Source organism: Ambystoma mexicanum, chromosome 3p (genome assembly GCF_040938575.1).
Source record: "Ambystoma mexicanum isolate Mex_15411 chromosome 3p, UKY_AmexF1_1, whole genome shotgun sequence".
Lineage (NCBI taxonomy): Eukaryota > Metazoa > Chordata > Amphibia > Caudata > Ambystomatidae > Ambystoma > Ambystoma mexicanum.
The window spans coordinates 797,524,811-797,548,083 of NC_090925.1; the positions used below are offsets into that span (position 1 = coordinate 797,524,811).

At 49.1% G+C, this 23,273-nt stretch overlaps 1 protein-coding gene across 5 annotated transcripts in view; it reads left to right on the forward strand.

Moving 5' to 3' along the window:
- Positions 1-23,273, forward strand: part of LOC138580898 (zinc finger protein 300-like) — a 290,853-nt gene that overhangs the window by 143,394 nt on the left and 124,186 nt on the right. Inside the window, exon 2 of one of the 5 annotated variants that reach the window (XM_069651810.1) lies at positions 11,985-12,184. The exons of the other annotated variants lie outside the window; for them this stretch is intronic. The gene's annotated coding sequence lies outside the window, so the exon portion shown is untranslated. The remainder of the gene's footprint in view (positions 1-11,984; positions 12,185-23,273) is intronic. 5 annotated transcript variants of the gene reach the window in all.

The following is a 23,273-nucleotide window of genomic DNA, read 5'->3' on the forward strand; positions in this document are numbered from 1 at the left end:
ACGAGCCTGGGAACATCTAACCGTGACCTGTCGCTTCCTGCACAAGCTGGGCTTTGCCCTCAATTACAAGAAGTCACAAATGATTCTAAGCCAAAGACTCCAATTCATCGAAGCTGTCCTGGATATAACCTCATGGAAATCCTCGCCTCCCGAGGAGAGAGCTCTCCACATTCTGCAGATGGTAGCAAGGTTTCAAAATGCCCAATATCTGCCGGCTTTCGATTTTCTAAGGTTGTTAGGCCTCGTGGCATCCTGCACCTTTCTGGTGCCAGAGGCCAGGTTGAGGATGCAATCCCTTCAATGGGCCCTCAGGACTCAATGGTCCCAATTTTCGGGAGAGATGTCAGATCTTCTGCAAGTCCCAGCCAGAGTGGCCCAAGATCTTCTATGGTGGACTTGCAAGGAAAATATCCTCAAGGGAGAACCTTTTTGGCAACCACGGCCGGAGATAACAGTAGTGACGGACGCCTCACTCACTGAGTGGGGAGCCCATACTAATGATCTGACAATCAGCAGTCGCTGGTCTCCATCGGAGTCCAAACTACACATCAACCTTTTGGAGCTGAGGGCAATCAGAGTAGCGCTGAAGGCCTTTCTGCCCTCTGTACGGGGAAATAATATCCTGATAATGACAGACAACACAGTGGCTATGTACTACCTCAACAAAAGAGGAGGCGTAAGATCACTCCCGCTGTGCAGAGAGGCAATGCAGCTCTGGTTTTGGGCAATGCAAGAAGGAATCAGAGTCAGCAGTTCACCTAGCAGGAGAGAAAAACACAGCGGCAGATGCTCTGAGCAGGCAGAGCACAGTCTCCCACGAGTGAGAACTAGCTCAGGAAGTCCTTCTAGAGATCTTAACCCTTTGGGTAACCCCTCAAGTGAATCTGTTCACGACTGAAAACAACCGGAAGTGCGAACAGTACTGCTCAAGGGAATTTCCCCCAAGAGGAGCTCTAGGGGACGCGTTCGTAGTGGACTGGGTATTTCCACTCCTATATGCGTTTCGTCCAGTCCCCGTGATTCCTCAAGTAATCGGGAGGTTGAGAAAGTTCAGGAAAACCATGATCCTAATTTCCCCAGATTGGGCCAGGGAAACGTGGTACCTGGACCTTCTGGACATGCCCATTTGCCCTCAAATTCATCTTCCACAAAGAGAGGATCTGCTCTCGCAAAAGCAAGGTCAAGTTCTCCATCCAGAGGTCAAAGCTCTCAGCCTTCACACATGGCTTTTGAGAGGCTGAGGTAGAAGGATTGGGACCTTCCGGACATTGTTATGGAGAGTTTGCTTTCGGCCAAAAGGCCAGCAACAAAATCCTTGTACCGATGTCGTTGGAAGAAATTCAGTAACTGGTGCAGGGATAAGGACGTGGACCCTTTTCAGTGTGGCACTCTCATGGTGCTTTCTTTTCTTTTACATCTGGCCAACTCGCGGCTCCAAGTTGGCACTATTAAAGGATATTTGGCAGCGCTATCTATCTTCAAGCGCTCCTCCGAAGAGGTTTCTTATTTTAAAATGCCTTTTATTTGTACAATTTCTTAAAGGGCTAACAAATGTGTTCCCTCCAACACCTTTTCAAGTTCCTATCTGGAACTTAAATTTAGTTTTAAAATGTCTTGTGTGCCACATTTGAGCCTTTACTTTCTTGTCCGTTAAGGCTCCTAACTTTAAAAACTGTTTTGCCAGTGCCTTTAACATCAGCCTGCAGGGTGAGTGAGTTGCAGACTTTCTCTTGCAGGCCTCCTCACACTATTTTCCACAAGGATAAGGTCATTTTGAAGGTCAAACCTTTTTTCTTACCTAAAATAGTTTTAGATTTCCATTTGTTACAAAAGAGCACTTTACCTTCCTTTTACCCTCCTCCGCACGCTAGTAAAGAGAAGGAAAGGTTCCACAGGCTGGACCCTAAAAGGGCTCTCAGCTTCTATCTCTAGACTAGAGAGATTTAGACAAACTGACCAGTTGTTTGTCGGTTACACTGGACACAAATTGGGCCTTGAGGTGTCCAAACAAACTTTATCCAGATGGATAATTCTGGCAATATCTGAGTGTTAAAATTGGCGTGGAAAGAGCCTCCAGATGGACTAAGGGCTCATTCAACCAGGGGCATAGCAACTTTTACGGCTCTTCAGAGGGGTGTTCCGGTGCAGGACATTTGTGCGGCGGCCACCTGGTCATCCATGCACACCTTTGTAAAACATTGCTCTTTAGACTCCACTTCTTACAAGGAGGCCTTTTTGCAAAAGCCGTCCTTCATTCAGTACATAATTAAAAACTCTGGTACTCCCTCCTCCAAATTACAACTGCTGTGGGAGTCTATTGAAGATGAGGAATACGTGGGAGGACACAATCCATTCGAAGAACAAGTTACTTACCAACTGTAACGTTCTTTCTACTGGATGTTCCTCCCACGTGTTCCTCATCTACCCTCCCAACCTGCCCCTCTGTACAGTTTTTACGCTTTTTGCACTTGTACTTCCTTAAGAGCCTGATATCCTTCGATGCCTGATGATGCGACCATTAACACCGAAAAAACACAACTAAGACCAACGGGCGGGGCTCGAGTCCTTTATACGACGGATGATTTCGACGGCGGCCCTCGAGGGACTACGACTCTGCGGCCTCGAACACAGCGGCCTCTGCCGAAATTTTTTCCGAAGAAGCAGCAAGGCTGGCAGACAATATCTAAGATGAGGAATATGTGGGCGGAACATCCAGTCGAAAGAATGTTACAGTTGGTAAGTAACTTGTTCATCTTTATCGGTCCTGGCGAAAGTTCCAGTTAAGGCCCCTTATACACAGAGGTCAGGGTCCCAGAGTCTGGACTTCTCTGGTTTCAGGGGGTTTCAGGATCGCTCTGCACACCGAACTGAAGTTCCAGTTGGCGGGACCCGCCGAAAACAATACCGGCACGGTTGGTCGGTTTTTCTCTCGGCCATCAGCCTTTTTTCTAGGGACAGGTAGTCTCCCTGCTGACGTCCTCAAAATGATATTTTTTGTCGGTCGCACGAGACTCCGGTGGGAGGACGAATCTCGTCTCATCTGGAGGCGTGGCAGACCATCACCGAAGACCGGTGGGTTTTGTCCATCGCTCGGGTGGGCTTTCTCTTGTCCTTCCCTCTTTCCCCACCCTTCGACCCTCCCTTCCAACAGATCGGGTTACCCTCCCTCATAGCCGAGGTACAGAAACTTCTAGACCTCAAAGCAGTGGCACCTGTTCCCCTCGGGGAGCAAGGGGAGGGGTTCTACAGTCTTTTTCACAGTGCCCAAACCCAACAAGGCTGGCCTGCGCACTATCCTGGATCTTTCCCAGTTCAATCTTTCTCTTCCCCAAGTGAAATTCAAGATGATCACGCCTTGCCAAATAAGGTTTTCTCTTCGAAAGGGCGACTGGCTCAGTGATGTGAAACTTCAGGACGCTTAAATGCACATCCTGATAAGGAGGTTGCAACGGAAATATCTGAGGTTCTCCCTGGGAGGGGAACAATTCCAGTTCTGTGGGCTCCCTTTTGGTCTCAGCTCGGCACTGCGTGTCTTCACGAAGATGATGTTGGTCATTGCAGCTTTCCTCCAGCTTACTGGGCGTTCATGTATATCCATATTTGGACAATTGGCTTCTGCACAGTCCTTGCCCACAAACGGCATTCAGCAATCTCCAGTCTCTCCTCCAGCTCCTGTTCCACCTTGGGCTGTCAGTTGTCAGAATCGAAGTTAGAACTCAACTTGTACCCGTAGTGTAGCCGTTGAGTACTTTTTACCAATGTAACCCTCTGAACACACAAGGTTAAATCACAGAGGGATCAATTAGTCAAAAGATGGGAACACCACACGAAGACCAGGAACTGCAGAAGGGGACAAAAAGAAATTATCACTTGATAAGGCCAGGCAATAAATCAAGACGACAACAGTGGAACAAGAATATAGCACTAACCAGAAGATGTTTCCTTATACCAGATAGATCTTCTTTAACTTGACAATTGGAGTGGGATGCGATCCATAATACATAGGAAACCTCATGAACCAAGGATAAGTGAAGAATCAAAAGAATGGAATAGCCAGGAACAATACTTACCACTTCTTGAGTTGGGGAAAATTCTGCCTTCACTAGACACCCAGTGTACCCTAACCCGACGGCACGAGGACGCCTAGACGGAGAATGGCAGTCTCTGGTCCAGGACCAGCCCGCTGGCACAAGGACGCCCAACAACCTCAGAGCTGTTTGTGGACAGTCTCACGTTCAGGGCTCTTGGATAGTACACTGGGTGTAGCGAACTCCCCAACAAAGGGTTCAGTAATGTTCCCCATCCAAACGCCAGAGGATATCTGGTTTGGTGCACGGGTAAGCAGTCCGAGTTGAATCGGCAGGCAAGAGGAGAGCAAGCTGGTTCGGTGCACACGTAAGCAATCCGAGTTGAATTCAGTATACGAAGAATAACCAAAGGACAGTCCGGGTCAACATGCAATTACAAGATGAGGGTACAGGATCAAAAACAGGTTTCCAAGAAAGCAGGACAAAACAAGGTAGAGCCGTGATTTATTAAAAATCAGAAGCGCTGAGTCGAACCCGGAAGTATAAATAGGTTGCCATGGAACCCACGTCCCCTCTCTCAGGATTACGCTACGTATGGAGAATGTAATGGCCGCCAAAGTCACCATGGCAACCGATGACCGCTATACCTAAGGAAACGCTTATGGCAAGGACTTAAAGGAACAGCAGGCAAACGCCGATATATGGTAGCTTTGTTCTTTGTACCGTCTCTAGTTGGTTTTACTAATGATGGAACAGTTAAAATAGAAGGGATCCTGACATCAGTGAACTGGCGGAAATCTTCCATGACGGTCTCTCAAGACCTGATTTTTGTGGGTTTCCTTTGGAATAAGGTCAGTACCAAGGTGTTCCTTACGACGGACAGCAGTGCGGACCCATCAGCCACCTGTCGGCTCTTCCTCCAGTCTTCGCACATGACGACTTGGTGGTTCCAGAGACTTCTCGGCCTCATGGCTTCTTGTGTGCTAGCTCTTCCTCTTGCATGTCTGAGGCGTACCCAGATGGCTCTTTGGAGCTCTTGGTCTCAGGCTTTGGACCCGGATTCCAAGATAATACCAGTCCTGTCCTCTATGATGGCGGATCTACAATGGTGGTCTTCGACCAACAACCTTTCTGTAGGGGCCTCCTTCCAGGAGCCCAGCCCACTCCTCCCTCCTGGGGTGGGGCGCGACATTGTGTCACCTCGAAGTATTAGACCTGTGGACACCTCAGGGCTGTCATGATCTCTGCTTCCAAAAGGTCAGGGTTTTCCCAACTCCCTTGGAAGCAGATCCATAACCCAGGTTCCGAGTGCCAACCAGTCCCAATTGGGACCTTTTGGACCCAGTCCTGGCGCCAGTGGCACCAGGCTCATAAATATGCCCAGTCCCAGCGCTGGAAGCGCCGGGCTCATAATGCTTGGGTGGACTTAACTGCAGCAGACCATGCTGCTTACTTGCCTGCCAGTTGAGCCTCTGATCCTCTTCTGTTTGGAACTACTTTTCCTGTTGGGTGGGGCAGGAGCCACTCCCTAGATTCAGAACACTGGAACTCTTCTGGAAAGCAGGAACTCTTTTCTTACCTAGGCGTGGCTGTGGAAGGAGACACCTAAGCACTACAGGAGGCTATTTAAACCACACCCGATGGATGAATCTTGCTTTGCGTTATTCTGCATCCTCTGCAGCAGAACGCTCATCGTGTCTTCTGCATCTGATCCTGGGCCTAAGGAAAAAGGCTTACCATCCTGAATCCAGTCTTCAGCAACACCTATAAAGACAAGAAAGAACAGGTTAGCATTACGGTCTTCAGTGACAGCTCTTCACTTACCTGGTCCATCGGCTGTCACCAACGCCTCGCGCTGCATTCCGGCATCTGAAAGACAAAGGCTTACCTACTCTTCGTGCGCTCCGGTGGCCTTCGGCGCTGCATCCCGCATCTGAAAGACAAAAGCTTACCAACTCTTCGCACGCTCCGGAGGCCTTCAGCGCTGCATCCCGCATCTGAAAGACAAAACAAGGTGCGTTTAAAGACATTGGGGAACTTTAATACTCACGTGCCATTACTCCTTTCCACATCTAACCCAGTGGGTATTCCGGCACCCTGCAGCCGCTCCGAACTTGTACCTGCAAAATAAAAAGACAGTTAGAGCGCATCGTGAAGCAGGCAACAAGCGCTTACTTACGTGCTTCCGGGCGCTTCTATTCATCACACGGGCTCCATCTTCAAATCACTTCAGCCCGTCATCCGCCATCGCCGGAACCCTGCAAAACAAGAAACATCATTACTAAAGACTTTAAAGACATTAGAATTACTCGAAACTTACCGTTCGTGCAGTAAACGACGGACAGCAGTCCTCTAAAGTCAAGAGGCCTGCTCCCCTTATCCAGTGAAGAAACTGGTTACAGCACCCTGCCCCGAGGCAGATGGAGAGCACGGCGTTCACTTACCTAAGGTGAGAGCGTTAACTTTGGGGTTCTACAGGAGAAGAGAAAGGGAAGAAGAGAGAGACATTCAATAACCCAGTTCCTTAATCCCATATTTTCTATCTGCAGACATCTTACCCTTCAAGTCAGACATACAGTGCACAGAGGTCCAGCCCAAAGAGCCAGCCGTGTGTTACACATCACCTTTGCAGATACGGTATACGCCCAGTCAAGACCGGCCCCTCTACGGGAATCAGGTGAGCGTTACAAGGGCAGGCAGTTTCATATAAATTATCTGGAACTCTTGGCTGTTTTTCTAGCGCTCAAAGCTTTTCAACCGTCCATCACGAATAAGGTGGTCCGTAATTCATACAGACAATTCTGTGGCGATGTTTTACATCAACAAGCATGGTGGCACCAAGTCACCCCTTCTTGTGGACCTAGCCATACAGATTTGGGAATGGGCCATCCAGCACAAAGTTTGGCTCCTGGCTGTACACATTCAATGTAACTGCAAACTCACTCAGCCGCAAATCTACAGCCAGTTACGAGTGCGAATTGAACACAGATATTCTCTCCACCATTTTTCGCCAATGGGGCACTCCAGAAGTGGACCTTTTTCCGACCTTTACAAACGGGAAACTTCCTCTGTATGTATCCAAATACTGTCTCTGGGTGTCCTCCCTGGGAGATGCTCCTGAGATTCCATGGAACAATATGAAGGCTTATGCCTTTCCTCCACTGCCTCTGATTCTTCTGTCACTCTGCAAGCTCAGGGATGCATGGAATTGCACTCCCCTCCTCGTAGCTCCTTGGTTGTTGGCCAGCCAGATTCTGGTTTTCTGAACTTCAGCATCTGTCGATTCTTCCTCCCATTAGATTGCCGTAGTTCCCCAACCTGTTTCACCAGTGCGATCACCAGATGTGGCACCCCTCCCCACAATCGTTCAGCTTGGTGGTCTGGTGTCCGAGTTCAGATCTTTAGCGCTGTTTAATCTGTCAGAGGACAATATGTGCATTATCCAAGCGGGCAGAAAACCTTCTTCAAGGCTCAATATAGTGGCAAATGGCTCCGTTTTTGCCATTGGTGCTTAGCTAAACAGCTCGACCCCAGGCCCGCTACGGTGGACACTGTTCTTTCATTCGTGTCTCACTGCGCAGCTTCGGGCATTCATGGCTTGTCTTGAAGGACCTACTTATCTGCCATTGCGGCCTACCTGCCTACTGACAGCTGTTCCTTTTCTTTGACTAATCCGCAGCATTTTGCGGGTCTTCTGCATCTTTTCCCGTCGGTGCGTACTCCCACCCCAAGTGGGATTTGAATGTAGTACTCACTGCGTTGTGCCATAAACCATTTGAACCAATGGCCCCTACCAATCTAAAATACCTTGTGGCAAGTCGCCTTTCTGGTCGCAGTGACATCAGCAAGGTGAGTAAGAGAGCTCAGGTTCTTTCGGTGGAACATCCGTTCCTCCCCTTCCAAAAGGATATGGTTGTGCTTCGCACTCATCCTTCCTTCCTGCCTAATGTGGTTACCGATTTTTCATTTAAACCAATCGATCTCCTTACCTGTCTTTTTTTTCCCCAACTCTGCATCGGATGCCGAGAGGGTCTTACACAACCTGGACGTCAGGCAAGCTTTAAAGTTTTATCTCAACAGAACGAGTGAACTCAGGGCCTCCACACAACTATTTCTCACATTGGGGGACCTGAACGGGAAACCGGCCTCCAAGGCAACTATCTCTTGATGGATTGCCTCCTGCATTTCCGAAGCATATACCATTTAAGGCCTTTAACCTCCAAAAGGCATCCATGCCCATCTTGTACGTGGCAAAGCGGCTGCTGTTGCCTTCCAAAAGTATGTTCCTTGGGAAACCATTGCCAAGGTTGGCTATGTGGGCTTCCCCATCAGCTTTTTGTAAGCATTACTGCTTGGCAGGTCCAGGGCTGATGCCCAGTTTGGCCAGACTGTCCTTAAGAATTTATTTCAGTAAGGTTTTTTTTTTCTCCATCCACCCGAACTTGCTGTGGTGCATGCTTGGGAATTTCCCACAAGTATGGAGGAAAGGATGGGGACGTAGGAGTATAATAAAGTTACTTACTGTAGTCACTACCTTACTCCTAGTCCATAGTCCCCTTTCCTCCATACGCCCGTCCGCCGTCCCTCTAAAAAGTATCCTCTATTATTGCTTAAATGGTCTCAGACCTGGCGATAAAAGACTGAAGGGCGATGCGCGGGGCAGAGCTCAGGAGGGCGGGGTTACGGCCACGTGTAGTACCCCACGTAAAAATAAAAGGACGACAAAAATTCAAAATGATTGATGCTTTTTTCAAAAGTGCTCCAGTCCCGTTCCAAAGAACGGAAAGTCCCAGAACTATGGAGGAAAGGGGACTATGGACTAGAAGTAAGGTAGTCACTACAGTGAGTAACTTAATTATTATGCTAAGGTGGTATTTCCATACCTAAAGAAAACTAAGGATAGTCTACATCAGGAAGTCAACAGTAAAGCCTCTGTATGTGTTCAAAACCTATTCTTGCCATCACAACTAACTGCAATGTGTAGGGATGTCCGCATCAAAAAGGAATAGTGTTCAAAGTAAAGTTTAGAGCTTCTTCTAGCTCTTCACTTATAATCCGCTCCCCTTGCCCAAGTTCAAAGTAGTTCATCAAACACAGGGATTCCCTTCCTCAATTCCAAATCTTACAGCTTTCAAACAAACACTTGACTTTGATATCACAACAAGGTCTTTGCACAACACAAGCTTAATTATACGTGTTTTCTGTGGCTTTTCCGTTCAAGGGCCCTGGTCTAGGCGCAGTTGTCAGACCACACGGTCCACCCATTACAGGTCACGCAACTGGTACCCTGTCTTGACTGCTTTTCCTTAACACCAGTCCACTGCTTCTCCTCAGGTGTGAGGTTTGCCTCAGTCTCATGTGTCGCTCTTTCCTGACGTTGTATTGTTGCTTGTTTAATCACCTTGCACTTGTTACACCGTCTTATGTTTCTTTGGCTCTTGCCAATGCTTGTTTCCTTATTATATACAGATCTTTGGACTTTCTTGGCTGTGCCAATGTTGGGTTTCTCATATCCTGCATACAACTCGTTGTGCTCTCTTGGTTTTGCTGGCACTGGTTTGAGTAAACACAGAACTTTATTTGAATGCAGTTCAAAACTTTCCTCTCTTTACGGTTTACACTCTTTCTTTCACTCCGGCCAGAGTGTTCCCAACTTTCATTCATTTCGTTTGGTATTCAAAATGCTTTCCTTTCAGTTTGTTCGATATTCAAAAACCTGTCATCTGCTTTAACGTGCTTTCATTTAGTTCAGTATTAATAATGCTTTGCTTTATATCATTGCGTGCCAGCCCGGTGCTCCTCTCTCTCCCCCCCCCCCCACTGTCCTGGTTGCACTCACTGCTCAGTCTTCCTGCTCCTTGCAAGGTCTTCCACTGCCATAAGTTCCTGTTCGTCCCTGCGGTCGCTTGCATCTTCTGCCGGCGATCTTTCTGTGGCTTCCACACACCCCTTCCTCAGTGAAGCAGGATACTCGCGACTGCTTTTCCCGGTCATGCCAGCCTCCTTCTTACGGCTTGCCCCCGGCCTCCAGCTTCGTATGCCTTTGCTTCCCCCTGTGTACACTCTGCACAGCTGACTCTCCTGCACACAGCTGACTCTCCTGCACACAGCCGACTCTCCTGCACACAGCCGACTCTCCTGCACACAGCCGACTCTCCTGCACACAGCCGACTCTCCTGCACACAGCCGACTCTCCTGCACACAGCCGACTCTGCTGCCACAGCTAGAATAAACCAAAAAACACCAAGCACACCTATTCAAGAGTCAGCTTGGTTAATTTCTACCAAATGTCAAAGTTTTTTTAGGAGTCGGGTAAGGGTTTTCAAGGTGCAGGGGAGAGATGCTCAGCCTTGGTATCTAGGCTGGGAAATATAACAAGAGAGAAAAGATGTCCTAGGTATGAAACCCACGTCCCCTGCACACTATCTATTGGGCCGTAGCCTGTGTTTATATTTGTATTTGAGGGCGGCTCTTGTATTGCAGACTCCAATATAGGAGCTACGAATCGGGCCGTCCTAATTTTCTGATTAGTGTTTTAGTTTATAATTTCAGACAGTTTTAACCTCATTAGCATAAGGTAATGTCAGCAATGACACAATTAACATTTGACACATTTTTAATTATGTTCTAAAACAAGTATTTTTATTATACATTTGGTGTGATTAGCCCAAAGCGTTTCAAATTTGTATTAATCTTCTTCAGGGGCAAAAACTCATTTATTTTCATATACATTTCTACAAGAAAAAGAAAACATTTAAAAATAAATTTGATGTATCAATTCATATTTCATCCATTCAAAATATCAATTCATCACATTTCAAAGAGTCACATATTGATTGAATTAAACCCAATGGTATTATATCCACTTATAGCAGGAGGTAAAGTAAATGCACCTAAGTCCTAAACATGCTTCTGCACGTATCTAAATAATATGAGAGGTTTTCCTGATAACAATATGATTTTTTACCTAGTTCTTCATAATTTGGTTTTATGGGTTTGTGCCAAATTAGATTTTGATGGTTGCCACATAGTGGCCCTATCGTGTTTGGTAATGGCTAATATTTTTATATACATGTCTTGCCTGGGTGAGCAGGAATGTTGTGATGTCATGTGGAGTGTTGATGTCTGAGCGTTGGAATGTGTGAGTGAAGGTTCCAGCCCTGGTCAGTTGGTGAACCCCTGCCTGGGTGATGGGCTGCCAGTGTTAATGTCCTTTATGTAACTTAAATGACTGCCTGTAAAGATACCTGTGAAGATGTTAATAAACCTGGCAAGTCAACCATAAGAAGGTATGAGAGTCACTTCGTAACAAATATAGTGCTTACCAAAATAATTCTAGACTTGTAGTTGTATGGTGGGTTTGCAGATGAAAGGAATCCTATGTCCTCAAACGTCTGTGGAATCTATTGCGGTAAGTACCTAATTGGTGGTCTAGTATGAAAATAATTCTTCTGGTAAGTTAAAAACTCTAAACAAAGCTGGTGCACCTACCAATTTAAAGTGGGGCACCGTACCCCCGTCTCTGAATTGTAGGGCAATTATCCACAGAATTCAGTTCCTCATTATTCCAGCCATCTGGGGCAAATCTGATGTCAGGTTCTGTACTAGCTGATAATTAGTCCTTAGTTCTGAAAATAAAAAGGCAATTTAAAATGTAAATGGATTTAATATGCTTAGTCCAACCTGGGTATATAGGCACTGTGTTATCTGATACACTTACTTGTGGTACAAAGGAGGAATAAGCATAGGTCTCAACGATTTCTTGAAGAAAGGTTCAGCTAGCCAGCCAGCCTCTGGTCAAAAAATGGCTGCGGGAGATGCCTTTTCCTAGTCCTGGCGTTCGGCCCCTAGTGACAGAGACCGTAAGGGTAAGGTCTAAGTTTACAGTAATTCGCTGTAAAGAGTATCTGTCCCTGCTAACTTACTTCTTTTGTTTCTGTGCTTCCTTCTGCATAGGTCCCGTGGAGGAGCTTCTATGGGCGTCTGTGCAGGAGACTCCCGAAGCCGCGTCTGCCATTTTGCGGACTTAGGTTGGTTTTTATACCCGCGGGTGACGTCATCCCACTTCATAAAATGGAGGCAAATTCAAATGTACTTAGCGTCATTCATGCTTGCGCGAATGACGTGGGAGATGACTCCAACTTGGGTGGGTGGAGGTAAGTTAAACTATATATGACGTCATCCTGCCACAGCTTCCATTTGTTTCGGACTTCCCGGTTTTAAAGCTCCCACCTCCATTTGCATTACAAAAAGACTAGACTGCTCGCCAGCAAAGCAGTATTCCTGCTCGACTCTTGTTGTCCTCCTCCTCGTCCCAGTACTTGGCTGGGGTTGATAGATCTTTCAAAATGAGGATGTGTTGGTCTAGTTATCCCCTTCTTCGTCCCAATACCATACTGATGCCATTTGGAAATATTTTAGGGGATCACAAGGAAAGGGCTGACAAAAGCCTATGAAGGCTTGAGGAATGAGGAGGGTTCATGGTGAAAGGAAAATGGGGAATACCATTTCGAGGGGATTGGGTCCTCCGACGTATTCCATATCTATGACAGTAATCCCCACAGCTGTGCTGCTTCGGAACATTTTCGGTGTCTGTGTCCTGCCGTCGATACACCGTCCTCTAGGGCCTCCGTCGAGCCGACGTAACCGGTTGTTATAAGTAGGACGCACGACGCCCGTAGCCTCAGTTCTGTTTTTTCCGCGAACACGTTCGCTTCGGAGGTCTCGGCGCACCTCGGTTCTACTGAATCCTGTTCTTTCGGTTCTTCGAACCTGTTTCTTCCTTGCGAGTATTGTATGTCGTCTTTGGCTTCTTCCACCCCGCGGTCCGGTTTTAAGAAGTGTCGGGTGTGCGGGCCCAAGATGTTGCTGACGGACATGCACAACGCTTACCTCTGGTGCCTCGGGGTGGACCATGATACGGATGACTGTGTCGACTGCCAATCGCTCACATCGAAGGCCTTGCGGGAGCGTAAGAAGAAGCTGTCGGTCTGTAAGGTGGCCAAGCCCCGGAAGTCGCGTTCCACTGGTCTTTCGACGGATGATTTGAGGGGTGACTCTCCGCATCGTCGTTGTGAGTCCAGGGGTTCTCGGTCTGGGAGTCGGTCCCGCCATTCCTCTGCCTCTTCGAGGCACTCCAGGAAGCGTCGTCACAGGTCGCCTTCCCCGTCCGAGGACTCTGCCCGACGGCGGGTTGCTTGTTCCGACAAGCATTCCACGCCTGAGGAATGGGATTCCTTTCGAAAGGAGATAATGGCGATTTTTAAATCGCAGGGCTCCGGTCCATCCGCGCCGTCTGAGGGCTCGACCAGTCGTTGCGACCACCGGGCGCCTTTGAGGTCCAGGTCGGACAAGGATGGTCACTCTAGACATGCCCGTTCCAGGTACTCGACGCCCTCAAGACCGCGAGAACCTGTGAAGTCTTTGCAGAAGACATCGACGCCTGCGGCGCCAAGGTCGTCGACGGACTCTCTCGAGGCTCTGCCTCCGAGGAAGTCGACGATGCCATTGGCGCCCAGGCTGTCGAAGGACACGCTCGGGGCTACGCCCTCGAGGCCTGTGTCGACGCCGTCGAAGTTGAGGATGCCTCGATCAACGCCGATTCCGTCGACGCCTTTCGAGGCTGCCTGGTTGGAGGTTCCCCGTGGCAGGGTGGAACCCCCCCCAGAAAGGCTCTGGCCAAGGCTAAGCATCTCTTTGTCCCTTTTTCTGTGCCCTCTTTCCAACCTCTGGATTATATTTCTGAGGGGGATGAGGGGTCTGAGGAAGGTATGAGATTTTGTCTGGTCATAGCCAGATTGAGGACCTGCGTCAGTCACTGCACAACGCCAGTGGTCTGGACACCACACCGGAGGTGGAGTTCTGTAGGCCTGAGCATGGCACCCATGCCGAGTCCTCGTACCGGCGCCTTATGTCGAGGGTCACGGAATACTTGGGGTGGTCTGCGCCCCCTGTGGATTTTCTGCAGGATGATCTGACGGACATCCTCGACCAAGGTCCTCCAACTGACCCGGTACTGCCATTCCATATGGCTTTGCAAAGCAGGGTGGCTGCAGCTTGGACTTCTCCGGAGAGTCTCCCGGCAGTGAGCAAGTCTTTGCCGCGAAAATACCACCCAGCCAGTAGCGACCCCTGCTACTTGACCACGCACCCCACTCCGGAGAGTTTGGTGGTGCAGGCGGCTACGGCCCCAGCAAAGCAGGCGTCGTATCCTACCATCCCTCCTGATAGGGACGACAAGCGTTTTGATGGCTGGGCGAAGAAAGTGTTTTCTTCAGGGGGTATGGCTCTACAGGCAGCCAACTGTGTTTGTGCGCGCGCCTTGTCACGTTTCACGCACACTCTGTGGAACTGCATTTCGTTAGCGGATGAACATATTCCCGAGGGGGAACAACGGGATGGTTATCTTGCCATTGTACAGGATGGCAAGGATGCCATGTGTGAGTCCGTTCAGTCGGGTCTGGACATGGTTGATTGCGTCAGCCGGTCCATGGCGGCGAGCACCGTAATACCCAGGTTTGCGTGGTTGAGGAACTTGGGGTTTGCTCCTGATGTGCAAGCCCGGCTCCTCAACATGCCCTTTGATGGTGAACATCTTTTTGGCAGCAAGGCTGACGAGAGCCTTGAGAGGTTGCAGACCTCAAAAGCTGCAGCGAAGTCGTTGGGCGCTTAGTTCGCCAACCTCCGCCTTTTTGTCCTAGGGGACAGCAATGGAGGGGAGGTTCTTTTCGATATTACTCGTCCTTTAGTAAATTGAGAGGAGCTGCAAGTCAAAGGGGCCACCGTAGGAGTGCCAGAAGTGGAAAACGGGGTACTCGAGGTGCCAAGGCCGCTCAGGCTGTTGCCTCTTTGCTCTCAGGCACTGCTGCAGCCGCTTCAGCTCAGTCATGAGGCCATGTCCCATGGTTCACCGGTTGGGGGAAGGCTGGTGCAGCATCTTGTAGAGTGGTGTGACATTTCTTCAGATGTGTGGGTTCTGGAGATCATAGCCCACGGTTACTGTCTTCCTTTCCGGCAGAGGCCTCACGACAATCCACCAGGGAATCTCCCTTTGAAGAGTCCGGATCCGCTCTTTGTGCAGGAAATTCAATCTCTGCTGGAGAAAAGCGCCATAGAACCGGTGCCTGTAGCGGAGAGGAACAAAGGATGGTATTCCCCTTATTTTTTGATTGCGAAGAAAGACGGGGGGGGGGGAGGGGATTGAGACCCATCATGGACTTGCACGGTTTGAACAAGCTCCTCAGGAAGGACAAGTTCAAGAAGGATACTCTTTCTCAAGTCCTCCAGGCCCTTCAACTTCAGGACTGGTTGGTGTCTCTCGACCTCAAGGACGCTTATTTTCATGTGCCGATCCACCCAAAGCACAAGAAGTACCTGAGGTTCGCGGTTGGCGTCTTGCACTTTCAGTTTCGGGTCCTGCCGTTCGGATTGACCTCCGCCCGAAGGTCTTCACCAAGCTCATGGTGGTGGTGGTGGCAGCGTATTTCGGGAAAGGGGGGATTCATGTCTACCCCCTACCTGGACGATTGGTTGATCAGGGCGTGCTCTCCCGAGCAAGTCCTGGATCATCGGTCCGTCACCTGCCACTCCCTTCACAAGCTGGGCTTCTCCCTCAACTTAAAGAAGTACCATTTGATGCCAACCCAGCGGCTCCAGTACATCGGAGCAGTGCTTGACACATCCCTGGGGCAGTGTTTTCCTCCCCAAGTGAGGGCTCATCACATTCAGCAGATGGTGCACAAGTTTCAACACGCCCAGAGTCTCCCCGCGTTCGAGTTCTTGAGGTTGCTCGGCCTCATGGCATCCTGCATTCTTTTGGTGCCGGAGGCCAGGTTGCGGATGAGATCTCTGCAGTGGTCCCTCAAGATGCAGTGGTCGCAATCCTCCGGCAGGATGTCGGCCCCGTTCAGGTGCCGCCCTCGGTCGCCTAGGACCTTCTGTGGTGGGCCGTTGAAGGCAATCTGATGAAGGGGGCTCCATTTTGGCTACCCTGGCCGGAGGTGACTATCGTGACGGACGCATCCCTCACAGGATGGGGAGCTCATGCCAACGAGTTGACAGTCGGTGGTCGTTTGTCTCCGTCGGAGTCCAGACTCCATATCAATCTGTTGGAGCTGAGGGCCGTCAGGCTTACCCTGAAGGCTTTTCTGCCGACTGTGCGAGGAAAGAATGTCCTGATTCTGACGGACAACACGTTGGCCATGCACTACATCAACAAAGGGGGGGGGCAGGGTCATGCCTTCTGTGCAGGGAGGCGATGCAGCTCTGGTTCTGGGCCATCCAGCAGGAAGTTTCAATCGCGATTTCTCACGAGTGAGAGCTGGCTCAGGAGATTCTCCTGGAGATCTTCGCCCTTTGGGGGACCCATCAGGTAGATCTTTTCGCCTCCAGTGTCAACCGGAAGTGCTAAAAGTTCTGCTCGCAGGAATTTCCTCCAAGAGGAGCCTTAGGAGACGCATTCGTGATGGAGTGGTCCTTCCCACTGCTGTACGAGGTTCCTCCAGTCCCCGTCATCCCGCAAGTGCTGCAGAGGTTACGGTGGTTCGGTTCCCGGATGATCCTCATTGCTCCGGCTTGGGCTCGGAGGACGTGGTACCCGGACCTTCTTGACTTGTCCATCTGCCATCCACATCGTCTTCCCTACCGAGATGACCTGCTCTCACGGGAGGGGGGTCAGGTTCTCCATCCAGAGGTCAGATCCCTCAACCTTCACGCTTGGCTTCTGAATGGTTGAGGTATAAGGATTGGGACCTCCCGGAAGACGTGATGGAGGTGTTGCTTTCGGCCAGACGGCCGGCAACAAAGTCTCTGTACCGTTGCCATTGGAGAAAGTTCTGCGACTGGTGCAGGGTTAAGAATGTGGATCCTTTTTCATGTGACATTCCTGTGGTTCTGTCTTTTTTGCTTTCTTTGGCCCACAGGGGCCTGCAAGTGGGTACTGTTAAAGGTTACCTGGTGGCACTGTCTATATTTAAGCGCTCATCTGAGGAGTGTTCTTATTTCAAAATTCCTTTAATTTCTCAGTTAAAGGATTCACTAATGTGTTTCCACCGTCACCTTTCCAGGTGCCTGGTTGGGATTTGAACCTTGTTCTGAAATTCCTTATGGATGCTCCTTTTGAGCCTTTACATTCTTGTCCTTTGAGGCTGTTAACCCTTAAAACTGTGTTTTTAGTTGCGGTCACTTCCGCTCGCAGAGTGAGTTGCAGGCACTTTCAGTTAAGCCACCCTTCACTGTGTTTCATAAGGACAGGGTTGTCCTTAGAGTTCGTCTTTCCTTTCTTCCGAAGGTGGTGTCAGAATTTCATTTAAGCCAGAAGGATATTCTTCCAGCGTTTTATCCTCCTCCACATCCTGGTAAGGAAGAGGAAAGGCTCCATAGGTTGGATCCTAGGAGAGCTTTAAGTTTCTACATTTCTCGCATGTCCCGGGTCAGAGTGTACGATCAGCTCTTTATTGGTTACGCTGGAAGGCGTTTGGTTCCAGCTGTTACTAAGCAGACTTTGTCTAGATGGAATATCTTGGTAATTTCTGAATGTTACCGCCTGGTGGGTAAGGACCCTCCGGTAGGCTTACGGGCCCATTCTACTAGGGGTATGGCTGCCTCTACTGCCCTGCAGAGGGGTGCTCATATTCATAACATCTGTGAAGCAGCCACATGGGCTTCGGCCCATACTTTTGTACGTCACTACTCCCTGGATTCCATCCATGGGCAGGATCTGGCCTTTGGCAAGGCGGTCCTTTACTCTGCAATTTGATTGGGCATTGTAAATTTCTAGATTCTAAATTCTTTTTCCCTCCTCCATACGTTGGTACTGCTTTGGGAGTCTGTCATAGATATGGAATACGTTGGAGGACCCAATCCCCTCGAAGAACAAGTTACTCTCTTACCTGGTAACTTTCTTTCGATGGGATAGTCCGACGACGTATTCCATATCGCTCCCTCCCTACCTGCCCCACTACAGAATTTGTTATGCGATTGCAGCTTATGTTTCCGCAAGGCTTTGTGGTCATACTGGCAGTGGTTTGGTGCCACACGTTCTGGGGAAAAAAATTACAAGTGAGGCTACGGGCGTCGTGCGTCCTACTTATAACATCCAGTGACGTCGGCTCAACGGAGGCCCTCGAGGACGGCGTATCGACGTCATCGACGCAGACGCCGAAAATTTTCCAAAGCAGCACAGCTGTGGTGATTACTGTCATAGATATGGAATACGTCCTCGGACCATCCCATCGAAAGAACGTTATCAGGTAAGAGTAACTTGTTCTTCTCACCTAAGGACATCCTCTCGCCACTCCCCAAGTCCCCTCCACCCAGGTGGTCCTCCCTCACATATCCACCCCCAGGGTCGGGATCCAAAAGCCTCACAGTCCTCCTTAAAGATTCCCAGACATAAATGATGACCCCCATCTTTGGAAGATGCTTCTTTATGATGCAGAGAGCATTGTATGTACACAGTTCTGCAAAGATATGGAGCTGTGCTGTTCAGCATCTTTCTTTGGCTTGGTCACATAGGTCAAATGCTGAAAGTTGCTGGTTTCTGCTTTTTCTAGTGAGGAATCTGTTTGCGGGAGACCTGGGTGGTGGTCTGTCTGGTTCAGAACCGCTGCTGTTGACCCCTCTTTCTCCATCTCCCCATTCCTTGGAGATCATTCAAACTAACACCTTTATTTTAGACTATGTGAATGCAAAATCTTGTCTGATCAACTTCTATGATAAATAAAACCATTAAATTGCCCCGACACCAGTTGGGATGAATTGAGGGAATTTGTCCCTTCTCCCCAAGGGCGAGCCTCCCCCTTTGAGGCTAGGGAGGTGAGCCCACTCTGCAAGACCCTCCATAGGGGTCTGGGTAAGTGGGACCTCGCTGGGAGAGGGACTCCCCCTTGGGGGACAAGCACTCCCATTCCACTGGGGAACTCCCTAAGCCATTCCATGTGATGGCATACATGGGGAGATCTAATATGCAAAGCACAACCACATTCAGAACATTGGCTGAAGGCAAGAATAAAGAATGTCCTTTTCTTCAGGGGGGAGAGGCTCTCTTGCATTAAGAGAACCTCAAATGGACTATGACGAGGAGGTTGAAGAGAGAGGACATGCTGAATGAAGGATGAGAGACTCGTATGCCTGGAGGGGATGCCCTCTGTAAGCGTAATGATGGAGGCGGAGCCGAGCAGAGCTGCGGAGCCCGTGAAGTTCAGATCGACTGAACGTGAGAGACAGAAGCTGGAAAACCACTGTGTTACAGGCTGTGAGAAACCTGATAGTGTACTCACTCCTATTCTCCATGAATCCTCTGCACAGGTGCCCAGAGAAAGGTCATCGCTATTGCATCCCAACCCTGGGGGTGGACAAGCAAGGGAGGATCATCTGGGTGGAGGGTCTATGGGGATTGGACATGAGATGCCATTGGGAGGGACATGGTATACTCCTTTCCCTAATGACTAAGCCAACCCATCTCTCGTCTTTGTGGCTTATTGCAAAACAACTCCCCTTAATTATTCATACATGACCACAAAAAGTACTGAGAGGAGGAAGAGGCAACAGAGAGCAGTATGGGTCAGGCATGCCCCTTTAATGACGGTCTGGCAGGGCTAATTGTGAACTCACACCTGCAGCCTGTTAGGAGGCTGCAGGTGTATAAAAAGCCCCACCAAATAAGTGTAGAGAGGAGAGGGGAATGGTGACAGGAGCAGTGGCAGTGAATTTGCAGCAGCGGCCAAGAAGAACAGCGAGGCGCTGTCCGTGTTAAACGCGCTTATGGTATAGGGAAGAGCGGCCCGGGAGCAGGGGTTCTTTGGAACCAAAGAAAGCAGGAAAGAGGAGCCATGCTGTAAGGCTGCCCCTTTTTCTGTTGCTCAAGGCGCTTGTTCTCCTGTGGCCAGAAGCTCACCAAGGGGGGCCTGAGGGCAGGAGATGGAGTCCTGAAACAAAGATTGGAAGGCTGGAAGATCTACGCTGGAGGAACTCTTATCAAAGCAACCGTTGAGTTTCTAGACCAACAGAAACCAGGTATGTGAGTGTTTGATGCTGCCTGTAAGGATATTTTGAATGGATTGGGCCCTCCCGCATATTCCTCATCTAGGATTATCTCCAATGTCCAGCTTCAGCTGCTTCAGATTTTTTTTTTGGCAGAGGGCGCTGTGCGTCGATCCGGTCGACTCCATTTCCCACGAGGGCCTCTGTCTCGAGGATGACGTTATCGAAGGTCTATATGGAACGTGCAACGTCCATTGGCTTAGGTTACTCGGAAAAACGGAACTTATTACTTTGTGAACTATGGAGCACTTCATATTATTACTTCGTAGTTGTGAAAACGTCTTTGGCTCCAGTACCCCCAAAGACCGGGTTTAAGAAATGGCAAGACTGCTGTGCTAAAATGTTGCTGTCGAACTCACATCGTGTGTATTTGTGGTGCCTTGGTGTGGAGCACAAAACCCTCGGCCTGTCAGTCGTGTCAATCAATGAACGGAAAAGCTCTGAAGGAGCATGAAGGGAAATTGGCGGTAGATGGACTCACCGAAAAATCACCTTCGACTACCCCATCGAAAAAACATTTGTCTGGCAATGCGAGAGGCGACTTTCCTCAACGGAAGAAAACCTAAAAGGTCTAGGTCATGCAGTTCCTGTCTCCACTCCTCGTCATCGAGAAAATAAAAAAAAGGCATCATAAATCACCTACTTTGTCTTCCTCATCTGACTCCTTCCCAGAGAGGAGTATATCTTGCCCTACTAAGGCCTCTACTCTGGCTGAATGGGAATCATTCGGATAGAAATTGGTTAACATTTTCGAGAGACAGGCTCCCTCAAAACAAGTAGGCCATGCTCCTACCGCACCTTCGGAAGCCGTTAAGGAAAGGGCTGCACACCATCGAGCCCGGAACGAAGGCCAGATTTTCATCGAGAGCCATCGAGGCCTTGAGTTGATTAAAAAAATCATCGAAGACTCTGTCGAGTCATCAAAGTCTGTCACGGACAAAGTGCATGGACAAGTCGACGTCGCAGCCATCGGCGTCCAAGACACGGATTTCATCGATGCCATCAACGCCAAAAGCAAGTTTGGGTAAGCCTCCATCGGCAATCCTGTAAACCATTGCCAAAAAATGATTTATTTTTTTTTAAATCTCTCATGTCGATTTATGAAGACTAAGCCTTCAGACGACAATAATCCTCCTTTTGTGTTACAATGTGGCACACCTAACGTTCCTGATAGTTTTATATCGGAGGAGTCTAGAATGCAGTACCTGTGTGATAATTTACAATCAGCCAGTGGGGTGGACACCTCTACAGAAATGGATTTTTGCAAGCCAGACCCGGCAGATCATGCAGATGCCTCTTACAGGCAATTAATGACCACGGTCACTGATTTTTCTGGGATGGACCAGGCCTAGCCTCCCATTCGAACAGGATGATCTCACGGATATCCTAGACAAAGGTCCTCAAAGGGATGCAATAATACCATTTCATGTTGCTCTACAAAAAGAGTAAGTGCAAACTGGGAAGCACCAGAATCAAGTCTGGCAGTCAATAGAAATGTGAAAAAAAAATATAGACCGTCAAGTAGTGACCCCAGCTATTTGTCTAAGCACCTTGCCCCAGAAAGCCTGTTGGAGCAAGCAGCAACCTCTACCTCCAAACAAGCTGCCTATCCAACCATTCCACCAGATCGGGATGATAAGCATATAGACGCCTGGTCAAAGAAAGTATTTTCTGCCGGGAGCATGGCTCTCAAGTCTGCCAACTCTACATGTGCCCTTGAAAAATGTACCTTCATCCTATGGGACTGCGTATCCATGGCGGCTGAACATATTCCCGAAGAGGAAGATAGAGACAGCTTCCTGGCCATTGTAAAAGATGCGAACAAGGCCATGTGCGAGTCTCTACAGTCAGTTTTGGATTCGGCTGACAGTATCAGCAGAGCCATGGCGGCAAGCCTTGATACACATGTTTGCGTGGTTAAGGAAGTCTGAATTTGCACCGGACTTGCAGTCTAGACTCCTTAATGTGCTTTTTGACGGGTCTCATCTTTTTGGCAGCCAAGCTGTCGAAAAGCCTTGCGAAGCTGCAGACCTCGAAGGCGCAGCCAAGTCTCCAGGTGCCATCATCAGGCAGCTTCAGACTTTTCAACTGAGTGGACCTTCTTGGAGGGGTAGATCCTTTCGCTTCTACTCCTCATTTGGAAGAGCAAGAGCAATGGATGGTCAAAGAGGCCGAAGACGATTCCCTCGTGGTGGACGAGGTAGAGGTGCAAAGCATGCAGCATCTTTACCATCAGCCGCTGCTTCAACCACCTCAGAACTTCTCTCAGGTTTTGACTCACAACACCCCGGTGGGAGACAGACTGTCTCAGCTTCTGAAATAATGGCGAGGCATTACTTCGGATTCTTGGGCATTAGAAACCATAGCCCAAGGTTATTGCCTTCCCTTCATTCAGAGACCGCAGAATCATCCACCCGGAAACCATTAAAGGTTCCAGATCCATTCCTTTTGCAGGAAATGAGCCTGCTAGAGAAAGGTGCTATACAACTAGTACCTGTAACTGAGTGGAACAAAGGATGGTATTCTCCATATTTCTTAATCCCCAAGAAGGATGGAGGACTGAGACCTCTTGGACTTGAGATACTTGGCAAGTTCCCCAGGAACGACAAGTTCAAGATGGTCCCATTTTCTCAGATCCATAAGGCCCTTGTCATTGGACCTTCAGGATTCTTATTTTTATGTGCCAATCCATCTCAAGCACAACGTACCTGAGGTTGGTGGTTCTCATTATTAGCTTCGAGTTCTGCCATCGGGGCTGGCCTCTGTCCGAGGGTATTCAAACTGATGGCAGTGGTGGCAGTGAGTCTCAGGAGAGTGGGGGGGGGGGGATTCACATCTACCCCTACCTGGATGATTGGCTGATCAGGGCGTGTTCTCCCGAACAAGTCCTGGATCATCTCAGCATAACCTGCCACTCTCTCCACAAACTATGCTTCTCCCTCAGTTACAAGAAGTCCCATATGATACCATCTCAAAAGCTCCAATTCATCGGGGCTGTACTGGATAAATACTTGAGGGGGCCGGGGAGAACCTTGCCACCCGAGGTGAGGGCTCATCACGTTCTGTAGATGGTCACCAAATATTAGAGTACCCAGCCTCTTCCGGCCTTTGACTTCTTCAGGTTACTCGCCCTCATGGTATCCATTTTCTTGGTGCCAGAGGCTTGCCTGAGAATGAGATCACTTCAATTGGCTCTTGGGACAA